Genomic DNA, 10,038 nt, shown 5'->3' on the forward strand with positions numbered 1-10,038 from the left:
GGTTAAGAAATAGAGGACAATATCAAGGATAGATGCTCTGGTTTAACAGGACTTTTTTTTATTTGATGAAAACTAAAGTGACTTTAAGTCTTTATTAAAACTTTTGACTCATACCTGACAGAGCAAACCAAGGAAATCAAACTATCTCAACGATGAAGTGCATCGATGCCAGAGAAAATTTCAAGCATTGTAGGCAACAGTAACAAACTTTTTTACATGTATAGAGGCTTTGAAATTCATGCATAGAAGAAAAAAAATATTTTTAATTGTTTTATATTTTGAAATGTAGGTTTTTGGAAATGTCATTGCCATGAAGTATACGTCAGATATTTTATTAGAATTGTTAAACACTCCAGTTATTTTGTATAATTATACAAGATCTTTTGCCAAAGTCATTCATTAAAATATTTTCTTATTACCAAGTAGCTCAACAGGGTAGCATTAGGAACAAATGAACAACAGCCTCATTTGCACACCTCCACAGTCTGTCTTTCCTGTATAATATACTCCATCACCTCAAGTGTTAGAATCTTAAGATGGTCTCTTGCCTTACAGCTTTATCATTTCAGAATTGAAGCAATATAAGTCTACAGCCAAGTCTTACAGACTATTCCATGGTAAACTTTGAATGTAATTTATGCGTTGAAGCACTAAATGGCTATAAAGTGGCATTAGAGTTCACCAGTTATGAAGACTCTTTTGCTGTATCCATCCCATTCAGGGAGTTCCCAGAGGGGGGCATCAGAGATATAGATAGATATTCCATGGTTCAGACCATTGATAGGATATCACTCCCTGTGTATGCTTGGATCTCGTTCAGTCTATCGTATGCACACATCTCATCCACCTGATTGTTCTGTCTCATTCCTCCATGCTTCCGTCTCCTTCTCAGTCTCTCCCTCACCCTTATTCTCTCCACTTCTGACACATAGAACCTCGTAGTCAATCTATTTTTGCCCATCCTGTCCATATGTCTGAACTGTTTTACCTCACCTTGGTCAACTCACAATCAGACTGCTTATTTCCACACATCTCTTTTTGTTTTTTGTTTCATAAGATGGCACAGTCAACTGAATACCCTAATCGAGGTCATCTCATTAACATTATAATACATATATATATATATATATATATATGATATACATTTTTTTTTTTTTTTTTATACTTTGTCGCTGTCTCCCGCGTTTGCGAGGTAGCGCAAGGAAACAGACGAAAGAAATGGCCCAACCCCCCCCATACACATGTACATACACACGTCCACACACGCAATATACATACCTACACAGCTTTCCATGGTTTACCCCAGACGCTTCACATGCCTTGATTCAATCCACTGACAGCACGTCAACCCCTGTATACCACATCGCTCCAATTCACTCTATTCCTTGCCCTCCTTTCACCCTCCTGCATGTTCAGGCCCCGATCACACAAAATCCTTTTCACTCCATCTTTCCACCTCCAATTTGGTCTCCCTCTTCTCCTCGTTCCCTCCACCTCCGACACATATATCCTCTTGGTCAATCTTTCCTCACTCATTCTCTCCATGTGCCCAAACCACTTCAAAACACCCTCTTCTGCTCTCTCAACCACGCTCTTTTTATTTCCACACATCCCTCTTACCCTTACGTTACTTACTCGATCAAACCACCTCACACCACACATTGTCCTCAAACATCTCATTTCCAGCACATCCATCCTCCTGCGCACAACTCTATCCATAGCCCACGCCTCGCAACCATACAACATTGTTGGAACCACTATTCCTTCAAACATACCCATTTTTGCTTTCCGGGATAATGTTCTCGACTTCCACACATTTTTCAAGGCTCCCAAAATTTTCGCCCCCTCCCCCACCCTATGATCCACTTCCGCTTCCATGGTTCCATCCGCTGACAGATCCACTCCCAGATATCTAAAACACTTCACTTCCTCCAGCCTCTCACCATTCAAACTCACCTCCCAATTGACTTGACCCTTATCCTAAGCCAGGTACCCAGTTGACCAACTCCTGGGGGGGGTGGATGGCTTGGTTGACTGTGGACTGACTGCCACAACCAGGATTCGAACCTATGCACTTGACCCCAGGTCACTCATGAATGTACTGGTACTTCTTATATGATCAACCTGCCTCATACCACACATTGTCCTCAGGCATTTTATTTCCAACAAGTCCAACCTTTTTCTCTCCTGTGCATTCATAGCCTGACTCACATCCATATAACACTACTGGGACTGCTGTACCCCATACATATCTACCTTTGCCCTATCTGACTCAGACCCATCCAGATATTTCTTAATGCACCAGAGACCTTAACCTGTACTTTCATCTTATGACTCGTTCTAGTCCCCACTGTTCCATCTACTGCCCTCTCCACTCCCAGGTATGTAAAGTTCTCCCCTTCCTCTAGGCCCTCCCCATTCAAACTTTCATTTCTAATTATCCTCAAACCTGTTGCAATCTCCTGATGCACCTTTTTTTTCATTACCTTACTTTGTTCACATTTACTATCAACTTTTTCTATTTTGTACACTCTCCAGACTCTGTCACCGACTTCTAGAGTTTTCCTCTAGAGTCGCCAGTGTCATTCCTCTCCCATACCCACCTACCTTCTGCGTATGTAGCTCTGCCCCATATTCTAAGACCTTTGTACTTTCCTTCCTCACCAACAAAATTAACAATCACAGTGATATTACAAATCGTGGACATAAACCCACCTTCACCTAGTAGCACATACATTCATGCATGCACATACAAGTTCAAGGTAATGAGGATGGGACAAAGTGAGAGAAGGCCTTTGTTTGATTACTACATAGTGGGAAATTAATTTGAGGAATCTCCTTGTGAAAGAGACCTAATATATCACCAGAGTTACATATTGGGAGAATCGTGAAGGAGGTAAATTGTCTACTGGCTAGGTATCTTATTCAGATATATGGACAAGGGCATGTTCAGTGAATTGTTCACTACATATACCAAAACTGAATTATGCCTGAAAAGTCTGGTCACCACACCTGAAGAAGCACAAAGTTCTGATTGATATGGTAGAGATGAGCAATTAAGATGGTACCCGAATTAAGGGAAGTGAGCAATGTAGAGGAGATGGGGGCCTAATAACATTCTTCAAATTTCTAAATCATCTGGATGATACGGATAGTGAACAGTTTTTCAGGCAATGCAGCATCAGAGTGACCATAGGCCATGGCAAAAAGATCGTTAGAAAGAGTGTTAGCAAGGACTGGTTTAATGTTATGAACAAACTGACTGGTGAGACAGTGAATGCTGGTAGTTTACAATGGTGTCTACTTGGTGGCAGTGAAAGTTAAAGAGATGAGGCTCCACTTTCTAGAACTCTCCCGGTCCTGTTCAAAAAGATAATTACACACTCTTCTTTCCTTATAAAAACTTGCTGCATTTGGGAAATTTTCATTTACCCAGTATGAATTATTCATGGCACCTTTCACAAGGCCTCTTTGTCAATCTGTCTAACTAGCTGTAATTCTTTCTCAGGTTAAAGAGGTGTCACATACAATTCACATTCTTCAAGTATATCCCACACAAAGCTGTGAAAACAGACACATGGTCCCTACACCCTTTCCCTCTCCTTGCCACATTGTTTCTCCCCAGTCAGATGTTACGTGCGTGCCACCATTATCTCGTTCAACACTGACACACTTAAGCAGTTATCCTCACCAGACTTATACTTATGTAATTCAAACATTTACTTTAGTTCCTGTGCCTTTATATAAGGGCATTATACATGCATTTTGCAAAGCTTATGAGATGATGCTTTGGAATGTGTTTGTTTTTGTTTTTAAAGATTATTGTTGATAATTGTATAATTTTATTGTAGTTTCAAACAGTTTTATCTTAAGTTTAAAGCTGGTCTTTGAATTTGTGGAATAATGTGCTGTATTTAGTTTGTACATATACACACTTTACATATATCATGTGGTTTTTCATTGCTGAATGGCACCTGTGCAAAAGACAGACATCTAATCTCTTTTGATATTGTACATTATGTTTTTGTGGGATTGAACTGGGAAATATGATTCATACCACTGTTATTTTTTTTATGTTATCTGAGACAGCATGGGCAACTGAGGCCCTTATCAAGGCTATCCTATTAACGCTCTCTATATATATATATCCTAGATTGAGTCAGGTACCCATTTTATCGACCAACTCTTAGGGGTGGATGACCAGCTGGGTTGACTGTGGACCAGCTTCTGTAACCAGGATTCAAACCTATACGCTTGACCCTAGGCAGCTGGTGAATGCGTCAGTCAGGAACGCTAACCGTTACACCATGGGAGTCCATGATATAAGAAAGGAAAGGAATTATCTATACTGTGAGGATGACAGGCACAGTATTCCAACAATGTATATGTTCCCAAAAGGATGAAGTGAGACTTTGTTTATATGCTTGATATAATGTATTGAAAGTATAGTATGCATTTCATCTAGTTTAAATTTGATTCATGATCAAGGTTTAGTATCCCTGAAGTGTTCATTTGTTACAAACTGAAGTGTAAAATTTGTTTGTTGCTCAGATCCATTTGAAATAGTTTATCCACCTTGCATAGTGGTATGCAGTTGCAGACTTCCACCTTGTTAGCAGTTCCTTGGGGTAATGGCAGTTTGCAAAATGAGAATCAATGAGCTCTTTTATGAGTCTGGCATTTATCGAGATATGCTTTACCCTTTTGTTACACAATGTTTTTTCTTTTTGGCCTTTTTCCAGTAAAGGGAAAAAGATGTATAAGTACTCTGAATATACAATAATGACTTTTTTCTAATGAATTAAGATATGACCATTTCTAGCTTACGGAAAGGAAAATATTTTATATACTGGATTGGCTAATCCTGAGTATAATATGCAACAAAGATCATCACCAAATCTGCTTCCTATAAACTTGGGGTGCCATATAGGCACCAAGGTTATTTTTCATTTGAGCAACTATTCCATACCCAGAGGGGTTTTCTTTGCCATGGTACTGAATACTGCTCCCATATCTGAGCTGGTTCTTTGACCACCTCCTTATTGCCAAGATCCTTGTGTCAACATCCTTGTGTCTCATAACTCTCTGGACATCACCAATCTGCAGCCCTCCATTTTTGTTTGTTGGCTTCTTATTGTTATATTATTTTGGTCACTGCCAGTATGAGTTCTTCCTGTATGACCTTCCCCCAGGCTTGGACCCGTGCCACATGCTGGGCTGCTGCTTCCCATAATTTGTGTGTGGAGATTGGCAATATAAAGATAGACAGTTAAGTTACTCCTTTCATTCCTTGAACATTGCCATAGTGAATGTCTCTTTTGATCTGTGTCCTTATCAATTCTTATAATCTCTCCATCTTTTCACATATAGAATCACTTGCAGGGCCCTGATAAATTTCTTCATTTTTCAAACTTACCAAGCCTTAACACAATATCAATTCATGATTAGTAATGAGGACAGTGTACGGTTCTTGGTGAGTTTGACACGTCTACGCTAATCTGTAACTTTGCAATTAAAAGTGTCAGAAGCTTGCAATGGTGAAAGTTGGTTTGTAATAAAAACTGAATATTAGTCACCTTGTTTATTCAAGAAAAAGATTAATTATGCTAATTTTATCGATCATTTATGTAGCCAGTATTTTGATATAAACACATGTCCCTCATTTACTATTAAATTTTGAGGGAAATGAATAAATCTGAACCCTTCATGATAGACTTTTAGAAATGAAAATGACAGTAAAAGACATATTTTCTGGCAAATAGGGGTCATGTCTCCCTAACATGCTATAGGATGCTTAATCCAACATTAACGAGCATCATAATAGCACCAATCACTTCTCTTGTTTGTTTTTCAGTGTCCAACTTATTTTTGGATATTAAACTCATTTGTTGTACTCAGTTTGTAATCTGAGAAAGTTCCATTCCAATTTATTTCTGCTAAATTGTACAAAAAAATGACTGGGTAAATATGTATGATTGTTGAAACTAGCTTTCAACTCTCATCCTAAATTTAGGCATAAAATATGTAGGTAGCATTCTCTCCTTATTGCAAGACAAAGGAAGATGTTTCATGTTGTATAAAGTGTCTATATGCCTGCCACAATTGTGTGTTATGTTGCTGCTGATACGAAGAAAACAGAAAATTCCAAATCTGCATATCATTAGTCCCATCTTATGTGCAGTGCAATGTACATATTAATGAATAAACATTAGTTGCGTAGAACCAATTAATTGCTACTTAGAATTGGTCACCAGTTTTCATTAAGAACATATTTTGTATAAGATTTGTAGAAAATTATCCATAAATTCAGTAAGATATTTCATTATGTTGTCATTACATTTAACCTCAGAGATATTTCACAAGATCTGCATTATATGAATTTGCCATAAGTTGCCGCTCAATAATTGTGATAGTCAGATTCTACAATAATTTGGTCAACGTGCAACTACTATTTGTCAGTGCCCTGTTGTAATGACAGTTTCATAGGAATAACAGTAGCCGACAGATATGTCAGTAATTTTATTCCTTGCTGTCTTCCTTCATGAACTGAGTTGTTTCTGAATTATATAATTCATTCATATGTCTTTCGTAACAATCAATACTGTCTTACTTTATGCTCTTCATCATGAATGGTCATTTAAACTCATCAGTCATAAGCAAAATTATTTATGTGAATCGATTTAAGGTCTTGAGGCATGTCGTGCATACAAATAGTTATTCTAGGAAAAACTCGGACATGAATGCCTTTCTCGTTCTCATTTCACTTCTGTCCACTGCACTAAAGCTATCAGTAGCCGCTTTCCTTTCAAATTGAATGAATAGTGATTGATGTGGTGAAAAAGGTGTTTAGGTTTGGGAGGGAAAATCTTTATTACAGGTTGATAGAAACAACCGGTTTCTGGTTGGATGGATGTGATGTGCCACAGATCAACACCAATAACCAAGCAGTTGGTTGGTTGATTGGTTGGTTATGCTCTGAAAATGTTACATTTTTGTAAGATTTATTCATAACTAAGAGGTTAAATAAAGACACGATTACATTTGGTCTTTTACTATGACAATATATATCAATCTGTCTATCCATAATTACCCCAGGACTAATTCCTCGGATGTTATCCCAGACCTATCTAAAGGCTTTTGCACCCTGAGACAGTGCTATTTCCAGCAGGAAAGAAATGTAGACTCATTTAGAGTGAGAAGTTCTTCAATAAGACTTTTTTTCCCCAGTGATACAGCTGCATCAAAGGCGACCTCTCACTTGAAGTGTAACCTCGAGTAGCTAGAGTCAAGTAACGGCTAAAAAATGTAGAAAAAGAGTGTAGTTGAGAGAGCTGAAGAGAGTTTGCTGAAATAGTTTGAACATATAGAGAGAATGAGAGGAGAAAGATTGATAAGGAGGATATAGGTGCTACAAGTGGAGGGATCAGGCAGAATAGGGTAACCAAATTGGAGATAGAGGGATGGAGAGAAAAAGATTTTGAGTGATCAAAGCATGGACCAGCAAGAGGGTGAAAGGCGTGCATGGGATAGAGTGAATTGGAATGATGTGATATGTGGGGATGACATGCCGTCAGTGGACTGAACTAAGGCATGTGAAGCGTTTGGAGTAAACCATGGAAAGGTCTGTGGGGCCTGGATATGGATAGGGTGCTGTGGTTTCGGTGCATTACGTACGACAGAGAATGGATGTGAGCGTATATAGCCTTTCTTTTACTGTGCATGAGGATGACTGGCTGACTACTGCAACTGGTGCAGGCGCTATCTCATTAACATGGGAAATGGCATTCAAGTATGGGGGTATATATATATATATATATATATATATATATATATATACACACACAGATAGATAGATGGATAGATATTCAAAAGCCTTATGCTCATAACAACCAAACACTTATGGCAAAAGTAAAATGATTAACTAGTTCATTAGGTGTTATGCCATAATACACATTCAATCAGATGCTTTGTATAAACAAAAACTAAGACAACAACAGACAATAGCTATAAACAATACATTCAATGCATAATAACCACAATTTTACATTAAACATTTAACAAATGTTTTCTTAAATTAGTGTTTCGATATACATCCAATTGAGGTTCATGTCCCCCTATGATTTTTTCTTTAGATTCTCTTAATGAATGTTATATGTGGCCCCTGTGATCAATGAGGAGGTGGAGTCATTGATGTTAATTGATATTAGAACTTGTGTTCTGCCACAACCATATTGATCTTGCTCTCCATCAACATGCCTTACTGTACTGGGAATTGCAAATGTATTTTACCCATATATATATATATATATATATATATATATATATATATATATATATATATATATGAAAGGATCATAATTTTGCGCGTGATCAAGATATTCCTATGAGTTCAAGGGGAAAATGAAACATGAAAAGTTCCCAAGTGCACTTTCGTGTAATAATCACATCATCAGGGGGGAGACACAAGAGAGAAATATAACAGTCAGTTGATATACATCGAAGAGACGTAGCTAGGACGCCATTTGGTAAACATGAGTCTTCAGGGACTGCAAGTCTTTTCTTTTTTTGTCTAAATTCTTCGCCCAGCAAAGAGATATAGAAATTTAGAAAGGTCTGGTACCATCTCTGGCCATACGATGGTTGAAGTGACACAATGCCAAGCAGAGGAAACATTGGAACTGTTCCAATGTTTCGCCACAGTTCGGGCTTCAGTTTACACAAACCCCCGAGACATCTTTGTATATGACTTAAGGACACATTCTGGGGGTAAGGGGGGAGATGTATGGGGGTGTGGGGGTTACACAATAAAGTATTGCTGTGCACAACATCCGGCAACTCAAGAGCCCCCCCCCCGAAACAAACAAACAAACAACAACTAGTGTTCGAAGTCCCAAAATATGTTCCGAAGCTTCACATGTATTACGAAGCTCCGAGACCCTGGGTGACCGAAGCTTCGAATCTGGGTTCAAGGCCACGCTGGCTGAAGCAGGGTGGTAGTTAAGTGTCAGCAATTCGTGTGACTGTGTTGTTAGTGATCGTGTTGTGAGGAAGGAGCTACATACAACATTATACAACCATCTGTCTGCATTATTATACAACATACAACCGTCTGTCTACCTCATCATACAACAACGTGGGGTGAGTAGATATAACTTATGCTGTATTACGCAAAATAACTTGTTTTTCCCATCTGTGTTTACCAGCTCCTTCTGTCCCTCCCTCGCCAGTGGCTGAACGACCCCATTATCTACTTAGACAACTGAGTCGTTTACTTTTCGTCGTCGTTTTTCACGTGCATTCAGTCAATAAATAGGTAAATAAATATTCCGCCATTTCGGCTGCCGACATCAACACAGCTGGGTCTGACCGTTTTCTTTGATGCGTCACCACGGCGAGAAAATGGGCGCCATTTTGATTTCTCTTCGATGATATACTTATCATAATTTTCCAGTTGCCCGTAGATAAAGTCGTTACCCCTTAAGAAATTTAGGACCATCCAGCTGTATTAAGTGTCCAGTAAAACCCACCGAAGTTAAAGAGGATATATTAAGAGGTGGTTATGGTGGCCATTTTGAATTTCAAAATGGCCACCATAACCATCCCTTAATTTTGAAATTCAAAATGGCCACCAACACGATGCAGTCTCTTGCTATGGCCTCACTCGACTTCACAGAGTCGGTACGGCATTTTTCGACTGTGTTGCTCTGTGGCCACACAGCGGTGCAGGTGAAGTAGAAGTGGCCACTCAGCTGCTGTAGGAGTGGCCAGACAGTGGTGCAGCTGCTGCTGTAGGAGTGGCCACACAGCGGTGTAGCTGCTGTAAGAGTGGCCACACAGCGGTGTAGCTGCTGTAGGAGTGGCCGCACAACGGTGTAGCTGCTGTAGGAGTGGCCACACAGCGGTGCAGCTGCTGTAGAAGTGGCCAGACAGCGGTGTAGCTGCTGTAGGAGTGGCCACACAGCGGTGTAGTTGCTGTAGAAGTGGCCAGACAGCGGTGTAGCTGCTGTAGGAGTGGCCACACAGCGGTGTAGCTGCTGT

Source organism: Panulirus ornatus, chromosome 32, assembly GCF_036320965.1.
Source record: "Panulirus ornatus isolate Po-2019 chromosome 32, ASM3632096v1, whole genome shotgun sequence".
In the NCBI taxonomy this organism is placed as follows: domain Eukaryota; kingdom Metazoa; phylum Arthropoda; class Malacostraca; order Decapoda; family Palinuridae; genus Panulirus; species Panulirus ornatus.